This window comes from Macrobrachium rosenbergii, chromosome 25 (genome assembly GCF_040412425.1).
Source record: "Macrobrachium rosenbergii isolate ZJJX-2024 chromosome 25, ASM4041242v1, whole genome shotgun sequence".
Taxonomy (NCBI): Eukaryota; Metazoa; Arthropoda; class Malacostraca; order Decapoda; family Palaemonidae; genus Macrobrachium; species Macrobrachium rosenbergii.
In genome coordinates this window covers 39,103,689-39,114,409 of record NC_089765.1, presented here as the reverse complement: position 1 = coordinate 39,114,409, position 10,721 = coordinate 39,103,689, and the positions used below count along the sequence as shown (strand labels likewise).

The 10,721-nt window shown below is 43.6% G+C and overlaps 1 long non-coding RNA gene across 1 annotated transcript; it reads left to right on the top strand.

Annotated features, from left to right (window-relative positions):
* Positions 1–3,868: 3,868 nt before the first annotated feature.
* Positions 3,869–5,370, top strand: LOC136852580 (uncharacterized). The gene is made up of 2 exons (XR_010857187.1): positions 3,869–4,975; positions 5,222–5,370. It is a non-coding gene; the product is annotated as an uncharacterized lncRNA (long non-coding RNA).
* The last annotated feature ends 5,351 nt before the right edge of the window (positions 5,371–10,721 follow it).

The following is a 10,721-nucleotide window of genomic DNA, read 5'->3' as shown; positions in this document are numbered from 1 at the left end:
TCGGGAGACCAATCATCGCTAATTCATCGTCCCCAATCAGCCCGCTCCGTCGGTAAATCGGGAGACCAATCATCGCTAATTCATCGTCCCCAATCAGCCCGCTTCGTCGGTAAACCGGGAGACCAATCATTGCTAATTCATCGTCCCCAATCAGCCCGCTTCGTCGGTAAATCGGGAGACCAATCATTGCTAATTCATCGTCCCCAATCAGCCCGCTCCGTCGGTAAATCGGGAGACCAATCATCGCTAATTCATCGTCCCCAATCAGCCCGCTTCGTCGGTAAACCGGGAGACCAATCATTGCTAATTCATCGCCCCCAATCAGCCCGCTCCGTCGGTAAATCGGGAGACCAATCATCGCTAATTCATCGTCCCCAATCAGCCCGCTTCGTCGGTAAACCGGGAGACCAATCATTGCTAATTCATCGTCCCCAATCAGCCCGCTCCGTCGGTAAATCGGGAGACCAATCATCGCTAATTCATCGTCCCCAATCAGCCCGCTTCGTCGGTAAATCGGGAGACCAATCATTGCTAAATTCATCGTCCCCAATCAGCCCGCTTCGTCGGTCCATAGGGAGACCAATCATTGCTAAATTCATCGTCCCCAATCAGCCCGCTTCGTCGGTAAACCGGGAGACCAATCATTGCTAATTCATCGTCCCCAATCAGCCCGCTTCGTCGGTAAATCGGGAGACCAATCATACGTCCTTTGAAAAAGTGTCCAAGATTCCCACAGCTCTGGGAAATTAATTCTGTGTGTTACTAGCGTCCTCTCCCGCCTGCAAAATGTCGACACGGTCTCAGCAGAGCGAGGATTTCAAGTTCTTCATGTCCTCAGGGAAGGAACTCGGCCTTTCCGGGAGAGAACTAAGAGACTGGGTACAGGAGAGGATGGACGCCATACAGGCAGAACGACAGGCTCAGGAGAGACAAGTAGAAGCAGAAAGACAGGCTCAGGAGAGACGAGAGGAAGCCGCACGGCAGGAACGAGAGGCAGAGAGGCTGGCTCGGGAGAAACGGGAGGACGCAGAGAGACAGGAACGTGAGGCAGAAAGACTAGCCCAGGAGAAACGAGAAGAAGCCGAGAGGGAAGAAAGGGACAAGCAGCGTGCCCATGAGCTCGCAATGCTGCAACAGAGTGGCCCTTCGCCTCCACCTGCCCCCCAGGGAATGAGTGCCTTCAGCCAGGCTATCGCCTGCATGCCAAAGTGGACGGAGGCCGAGCCGAGGTGTGGCTCGACAGCGCCGAGACAGTGTTAAAGGCCTGCCCCTGAGTGCCGCCCGAACTCTCCCTGGTGTTGGGCAAGTTCCTTGGAGGAAGGCCCTGATTGCCTACAGGGCCCTCTCGCCGGAGGAGCAGGAAAATTGGGAGGTCGTGACGCCAGACTATTGCCAAGGCGCACGAGATAACCCCTGAACGCTGGAGGAGGCGCTGGCGCGGGCCAGTGAAGGAGGCCAATCAAACCTGGGCAGACTGGGCCTACAAGTCCGAGCGTGCCCGTGCCAAATGGTTCGAGGCCGTGGGGGTTACGACCTCAACGATGCCATCGAACAGATAAAAATAGAGCACTTTCTACTCTACACCCTCCGGCCTCGCCACGCACGTCGCCGAGAGGGAGCCTCACGACGTTGGTGGAATGCTGTCGCATCGCCGACTCCTGGGATACTCATCACCCCCAGGAGAGCTCCTTCCAGCGCAAAATTACTCCACCTGCCTTCCTTTCAGGTGCCCCTCCGCCGAAGAATGGGCAATCACAGAAGCCCGTCGTGTGCGGGTTCTGTAAAAAGATCGGGCATGCCAAGGAGCAATGCCGCAGTAAACCACCCGCGTCTCTCTCTCCCGGACAGCCCCCTAATAAGTCGCCTGCGCCCTCTGCCAGGGCAGTGCGAAGAGATTTCAGCCAAACCTTTTGCACGGCGTGCAAGGTTTATGGCCACTCTTCCTCATGGGCAAAATGCCCTAGAAATAATAAGGCAGGAACTCCCGCCGTCGCCCTGGCAGTAACGAATCCCGAGTCCTTAGGCCCTCCTGCCGAGGGTCCCATCTATGTGGCACCTCCTCGAGGTAAATACTCAGCACGCCAGGTCAAGGCATTTGACGACTCTGGCGCGCAAATTTCCCTCATAAGGAGGGACAAAGTTCCCTATGGAGCTATAATAGACCGGCGCAAGCTCGTCACCATTGAGGGCATAAACGAGTTTAAGATGATCCTCCCTACGGTCCAACTGAGGGTCACCCGACCCCACAGAGCCAGGACCCTTCGTCTCGCCGTAGCGAAACACATTCCAGGAGGCTATGACGTCATCCTGGGCCAAGACTTTGCGTCCCCTTTCAAGCCACAACCATTACGGGGTCCCCATTCCCCAATAAATCATCCAAATCCGAGTCCAGTGCCCGGCACGGCATCAGTGCCAGTGCCGAGGCCTCGGCCAGATCTCCCTTCAGGAGAATCTCGGCCTTCAACTCCTCTGCCAGTGCCCCTTAGGCGCACTGAGCAGTGCCAGTCTCCGTCCGTCCAGACAGACGAGACCACCACCACATCGCCACCAGCGCCAGTGCCAATGTCAGTGCCTGAGCTGGTCACCTCTGCAAGCAAGTCGACCCCGCCCCCTCCGGCCGTCCCCTCTCTCTCGCCGCCCGCCGCAGATTCCTCCGCGAGTCATGATTCTGCCCCGCCTTCCTGGGCCGATGAACTCTGCGATCTGCGCCGGTTAATGTCCGAGATGGCGAACAAAATTCCTGGGTCAGTTGTCGCAGCAGCTGACCCAGATGGCACCCCTTGCCGCCCTTTGGCCTCGGGCCCTCCGATTCCCCGGCCAAGGACAACGGTCCAAGGAGGAGAGGTTCGCGGCGGAGTTACCACGGGTGTGGGCGATCGCAGGTAGTCCACAAGGAGCCCCGAGCTCTTCTGGCCCCTGTGCAAACCTGGCATAGGGCCCCCTTCTTCATCTTTGAACGTCTTGGCACCTTTCATCCAGGAGAGGATGTCAAGGCCTTCCGCTATCTTCTTCCTTTCCTTTGGAATTTCTATCCCTCATCCTTCTCTATCGATCTTTCCTTCACACTTTCCCTTACTTACCACCGCAAGCGGCAATTAATATATGGGATATCATCCCCTTTTGAAATGTATAAATAATTTTATTTTGAAGCAGTAAGAGAGACAGAGTGGGAAGTGGCACGCCCTTACGCCCGTCCTTTGGCACAAGGCAGGCGTGTCAACTCTTCCTGAAGGGGTCGCGCCCTTTGGGTTTCTTTCCCGCCCTTGGGCTGAGAGTTAGCTCTGACCGTCGTCTGTTGGCGACGGAAGTTAGATAAAGAAGTAAATCATAAATACCTCACTCTGTTATCCTTTATTTTCTACGTATATTATTTACTTTTGCATTTAATCTTTTTTTTTTTTTTTTTTTTTAACGAATCTTGAGTCACAAGACTCCTGCCCTTACGAATTTTAACGTTGCCTTTTTAATCACCCATGTGCGGCCCGCCCTTTAGTATGAAGTAATATCCTTCGTTGTTGTTCTGTGTAGTTTCCTTTATTTTTATTTACATTTCTTTTTTTAATTATCCATGTGGAGAATGTTATCCTTGTCCATTTTCCCTTCATTTGTTTATCCTCCCATTCATAAGTCGAGTAGTCTATTTTTAGCTTACACCCGAGTTGTAAGCTGCAGACGTAAAAATTTAGCGTCATTTAAGTTGGCGAGTTAAAAACCGCGAATAATTTCTTTGCCTCACAGCTGTCAAGTTCTTGCCCCTTCAGATTAGCGTTCGTGGGAAATATTAGTTATGCTCGTCGAGCTTGTGAACAATTGGAGGTCGATTGAAAAGAAGAATTGAATTCTATTATTACAATTTTGGTAAAGGGATATTATTTAATACCTACAGTGTATTGTCACGAATGCCGCCTCTTCAAGGCACAAGTAATAGCATGCCTGTAATTCCAGGATAGCATTAAGGAATCAGTGGGTTTACATTTGTTTCCTTTTAAATTCTGCCTTGTATGTTTTATTTTGTTGTTGTTATTTTGAAATTTTGAAGTGTTCTTTGTTTATTTTCTTTTGAGCGCCTTATTACCCCAGTAAAGTAAATCGAATAAAGAATGGGTAGAAACAGTACTTAGGAAGTATTTGAGCAATAATTAATTTGCAAGCAAGTTTACCCTTTTATTGTATATTCTAAATTGCACTCTGCTCCTAAAGTAAATCTTCAGTTTGTTATTGATTAGTGTGGCATCAGAGTTTTACAAATAAAGTAGAGTAAAGGTTGTAGCAAAGTAAAAGATAGAATAAAGTCGAATGTTTTCTTCGCTCATTTTTGCTTTTGTCAATATTCGCACCCGTTTATAGGTGTGAATATTATCTTGCCAGGGGAGCTGTAAAGAGTAGCGCAAAAATCCGCTAGGAAACTCTTCTCCTTCCCTGCTTTGGGTTGGTTTGAACCTTTGAAGGTCGGGGAAATAAGGGCTCAGAGAAAATATAATAGTTTGGGGACAGTAAACTGGCTTTGCACTGTTTTCTTTGGTACAGGGAAAGAAAATCGTTTTCTATGATATCCGGGTCGGCGATCTGGGTCAGGACATCGCCCCCCCCCTACCCCTGTCCAGAAGCAATAAAAGGTCAGGGCCAGGATAGCTCGCCCTCACACGCGCTCGCTAGTTTAAGCCGAGAACAAGTCCAGTCTCGGGCCGTTGCCCCTGCCCTCCTCTTCCGCTCGCCGCCACGTGGATCCCATCGCCGCCCTGTGTGCCCCGTGTTCCATTCCACGTGGCCTTAGAAGACTGCAAGGGGGATTGCAAGTCTCCCAAACGCGAGCTGACATTAAACGGCGGCCTTTTCATCATCCCAAGGGCGCCCTTTTTCCGCCCCAATCTACGACTTGAAGAAATACCTTGGAGAGGGAGGCTACCATTTGTCCACGCTTCCACACGTGTTTCTCGGCAGAAGACGTCGTCAGCCCTACGCCCCTACAAATGTGGTAATGTACCCAAAACGAGTTGCTAGTCACGATTACTTAGCCCTTTTGCATTTATTAATCTCTGGGCCTATAACTTTGTGTTCCCTGATATTCCTTGGTTCAAGCCAGGCCCACGTGTTCACAGCTTCTTTCCTCTGAGTCACAAGTAACGCCTCGGGAGTCCTTGGCGCCTTCAGTGCACCCCGAGTAATTCAATCCCCAAATTCCAGCATTAGATGTGTAACGTGGGTCCAAATATCGTTTCAGAAAGACGCCTGTAGCAGAATTATCCTTGGTCCGTGTTCCTGGCATTCCCAAGCTCCCCCTTCGGGAGGACTTCTACGGCAGTAATTTACCGTATTTTCAGTTAATTTTCCTTTTGACCTTGTGTGCTATCAAATATAACTATTTTTATATCCACGTGTTTCACGCACTTCCCTAGTGAAGAGCCCTCCGCTCCGTGTACTTCTTTTTTGTTTGTGTGTTTTATATGTCCTGGGTATCTTACAAGGCCATTTTCGAGTAAATTAATAATTGTGGAGTCATAAGATCCACCTGCACCAGGAAACATATAAAAATATATATATATATATATATATATACATTGTAATATATATGATAATATATTTTGTCATTTATATGATAATATAAAATATATACAAGTATATATATGCATATATATATGTATATATATATATATATATATATATATATATATATATATATATATATATATATATATATATGTGTGTGTGTGTGTGTGTGTACAGGGTGTTTTTGAAATTAGAGGCCCCCTCTACACCATAAACTAAAATTGATATGAACAAAAACAAAAGTAATTCAGAACAGGTATTTATTTAAGCTTCTCTCTGAGTATTTAATATTTTGCGTGGCTTCCATCTGCCTGTACCACATCCTGCATTCTTGAGGGGTATGATTTCAGCAAATCGCAAAAAAGCTGAGACTCAAACTCCATTTCCCTGAGCATTTCGGTCACCTCTCTTTGCAGGTCGTTGAGGCTTCGTATACCATCGTAGTTCACTGTGCGCGCTTCAACACGATCCTTTAAGATACTACTAATGTTTTCACACACATTAAGGTCAGGGGAGCTACCTGGAAATTCACTGGATGAGAAGAAATCGATACCACTGTTTCGAAGCAGCTCCTGCGTCTGAAGAGCCTTGAAACATGGTGCCTTATCATGCAAAAATGTGACTTCTTCAACAGGTAACACATTTTCAGGATCTTTGAGGAAATGAAATACTCCACCAGTAAGCACAGTTTCTCTGAAGTATTAGCCATTCCATGACTGTCCTTTTTCTTTGATGATCCACATTAACTGTTTGGCTGTGAAACAGAGAAAAATTCCCAAACATTCAGGAAATTTCACAACTTGTCGATAGCGCACGTCATCGCTGATATCATCCAACTTTGCAGCCCAAATGATGTCATTTTTATGATTTGGCTCCCTGACTGTGTAAATGAAGAATTCATCTGATGTGGCAACATGGAGAAAGTCAGCTTCATCCCAATCTTTAAGAAATGAACCATAAAACCATGCATGGTCTTCTCTCTGTTGCTGAGTGATGTTGGGCTTGCTGATAACATGAAATGGCTTGATACCAGATTTTTTCAACTCATGATATACAGCACTATAACTTCTCTTCTTTCCCCTTTTTGTTTCTAGTTCAAGCACCAATTTACGTAAAGACTTTCTTGGTCTACCCACTGCCTCAGCTATGATGTCTTTTGACTCCTGAGAAAGGACCTCAGGCCTTCCAAGATTCTCACTCTTTTCGCGATGACAGTCATATGGATTTTTGTTCTAGTTTCTTTTAACAAAGGATTCATCTCTTTTAATGTATTTGGCTATCCAGGAATGTGAAATGAAGGATGCACCAGCATCCCTGGCCTCTCTGAAGGTTATAGCCCAGCTTTGGTTAATCCATCTGATTTCTTCCGAGTTGTTAGCCATGGTTGTATCTAACTCCATCACTCAGTCTGAAAATACAAGAAATGTAAAATGAAAAATAGCTTAATAGAAACTTAAAATAATGTACTTGGAGGTAGGCTATAGCAGAAAACTTCATAACTTTCCATTTGTTCTATGGAGGGGGTCTCTAATTTGAAACACCCAGTATATATATATATATATATATATATATATATATATATATATATATATATATATATATATATATATATATTAGGTTTTCTCATTTTTATAATTTTGTTATTAGTACTATAGCTCTTAACCTACAGTGGACGTAAATGATTAATTGGAATTTTTATGTTAATCCTAAGCTAAAAGGATTGGGGTTGGCGGCAGAGAGAGAGAGATTGATTTATGTCTCTTGAAAACTAAGAGATATTGATGTGGTTTTCTCAATTGCTTATAAAGAGATGGTTTTACAATAATATAAGAGACTTGTTTCGACAGTTTCAGTTTCAGAATTCTCACACATTTCGACAGTTTCAGTTTCAGAATTCTCACACATACAGGAATTCACAGAGAGAGAGAGAGAGAGAGAGAGAGAGAGAGAGAGAGAGAGAGAGAGAGAGGACGCAAACGACCTGTCAGTACCAAAGTGAGACTCCTGTTATTGAGAAAACTTTTCCGAAAGATTATTGACCTGCGCTAAAAGGCAGCATATATTCTGGCAGGACGACGCCTTCCGTCACAGGCCGCTGGATGAAGTGATGATTGCGGTGACGAATGAAAAGTTTCCACTGCATCATCATCATCATCATCATCATCATCATACAGACTCTCGTGCGAATTTGGTGTTGTGATCAACAGCTGTCGATGGCACCTACACCGCAGGATACTCATTTTGTTAAGGAATTCTCGATTGATGGTTGGTAGCATTTTCCGGGGAGGGGCGAGGGGTGGGGTGTAGGTTATCTTGTCTTCTATAAGTTATTCTAGTGTTACTATTGTGAAATTTTCATGTCATGCCCGTTTGCATGAAGACTTTATAGAGTTTTACAGAATCCATTGGAAAGAGTCTCTCTCTCTCTCTCTCTCTCTCTCTCTCTCTCTCTCTCTCTCTCTCTCTCTCTCCTATATTCTTTATATTTTGATCCTGCGAATTAATTAATAAATGCTGCCAGTGGCTTTGTAGTGTAGAAGGTAGAATAAGCAACTCTCTCTCCCTCTTGCGCAAATTAGCGACCTTAAGGAATCCATAAATACAATTATAATCGTTTACAAGAAAGATGGACAAACCTAAGAGCAAACTATAAGGTGAAATCTATAAAGACTTCATTAAGAAAGTGGTGCAACCAAACTCCGAGCAAAGAGAAAATACATACGCGAATGGAATACGTATTTGCCATACGCATTTTACACAGTCATTTGACGCAGAAGGGTTAAATGAAGGTGCCACACCATTACTTGCTGGACATTTTAACAGAATGTGCGTATTTTAACAGTTAAAGAAGGGAAGATTCATTGGTAGGTAGGGTCGTAGATGAATAGCTAAGGGAGCAAAATTTATAAGAAGAATAGTGACATTTTTTAAAGAAATATGGCTTTACTAGATGAAAAGAATAGTGCAGTTTTTGAGAGAACTATGTCTTTAATCAAGTAGATGGTGTTGGGCAGAATTTTGGATTTTAGATTAAAAAGAAAAGAAAGGGAGTTTTAAGTAAATAGGATTTAACCTTGTTTAGATCAAGCTGGCAAAAAAAAATTGAATGGCGCGGAATGGCCTCGTTGTTAAGCCTGAATTTAATAACTCAGTTCAATGTACACACACATACATTATATATATATATATATATATATATATATATATATATATATATATATATATATATATATATATATATATATATATATATATATATATATATATATATATATATGGGAGCTCCTACTGTTGTTTACTGATGTGTATTTATTCTAATAATCTGTGGTAGTGATGATTCCCCGACCTCCGTTTTTGTTTATAGATTTTGTTCCTTTAAGAGTGTGGCAATGCGTACGGAATTGTTGAGTTGTATACCGGTCTCGTGTACGTTATGTTCGAAAAAAAAAGTAGGAGCTCAGATATGCAGGTTACCAGAAGGAGGTTTGTATTTGTGGCTTACAAGGTTATCCCCCGTATGTTCTTTGGTTAAAAAAAAATGGAAGGATTACGCATTCTGGAGTCACTCCTCTGAAAGTAAAAGGTAAAAAATGTGTATGCATAGAGCTAGTACATTACCCAAAACTTCGAGAAGGATTAAGGCGAAAAATCACTGCCCCAAAGTTTGTTATTTCTGTCTCCTTTGACTATCATTTAACCTATATGTTTAGTAGTTCTGTTAAGTTTAGGTGTAGTGATTAAATATTATATATACATATGCAATATGTACTACGTCTTTTAACTGTAAATCGCCTACTTTACGTCATCGGCCGCAGCCTCAGCAAGTGACGTCAATAGTAATTGATGTTACGGTTTCTTGCCATGTTGGAAACCTATCCAGAGCATGGCAGTTGACACATTGTCAGATCTGTACTGTAGCGAATGATGCTGTTCTGTTATTTACAGTGTCAGAAAGCTCTGCCGACCTCCACGAAGTGGAACTAGGTTTCATTCATTCGTGAGTACATTTTCTATAAATCCTTCTGTAATGTGAAGTTCCGCACATTTTCCCAGTGCCTTCCTCATCTTTCAGGTGAGATGTCTGTTGTCGGTAGTTAGCAGCTTGATGTATTTTACAGCTCGATGTTGATTTCGTGTATATATACATATATATGTCGTGCAGATTTGAAAGTATTTTAAAATATCTCTAGTCGGGATGGTGTTTTGCCGTTTAAAGATTTATTACGAAGCTTGCATGCCCTGCTTATTCGTTTTAATTCAGGTTATTCAAAGAAAGATAAGGCAGCGTCATACAAAAAATTGTAAAGGATACAATTTCGTAAGTTAAACGACTTTGCACTCTGTTATAGCTGAAATACTCGCACCAGACTTGATTGTTAACTGGAGTGGTTGGGTCACTATTAAACTGCAGCCATTAAGATGTATCATTGCCAAGTGTACCGCCACCTGAGTCAGAAATGCAAGAAAAGTCTAAATGGGAATATATACTATAGGCTCCAGTTGTGGCAAAAATGTTCATGGAAATTGTAAATAGTAACGAAGACCATCATGCGTATACTGTGAAGAACATCCAGCAACTTTAAGCTATGAGTTTTAATCAGGGGAGTCATTTTCAAACAGGCCAGGAAAAAAGGCATTACACAGCAGATAAGGCCAGGAGAACTTTATTCCTAAAGTAACAAATCTAATAATGGGATAAAGTACAAAAATTTTAGCAAAAAAGAATGAATACCGAGTGCGATACTCTGTCAAACCCAAAAAACCGAGTAGCACAACTCAGTCCCAATCAATACTGTCACCATATGCTATTCAGTCGAGATGATGTAAGCAAAGCTTTTTTAGGCCATATTGCAAAGGCCTTCTTTAAAAGTCCGTCATGTCTAGGTTATCAACAACGCACTCAGCAGAGAATTGGAAACCCATCTTCAGAGCATTGCAAAATGAATCTTGCAATTTACCATTCAACATGAGGGAACTCCCCCCAACTATATACTTGCAATGATTCTACTCCCAGTATTGATGATGGTACTTATTCAGTGATTAAGCATTAGCTCAAGGAGACTCAGTTATGTCAGACTACCCACCATTTGCACTGAATTCATGCAGCTGTAAACCACTGAAGACGGTAAATGTGTCTCATACTGTTTTTGGAACAGAAAGCTCTTATTAAGAAT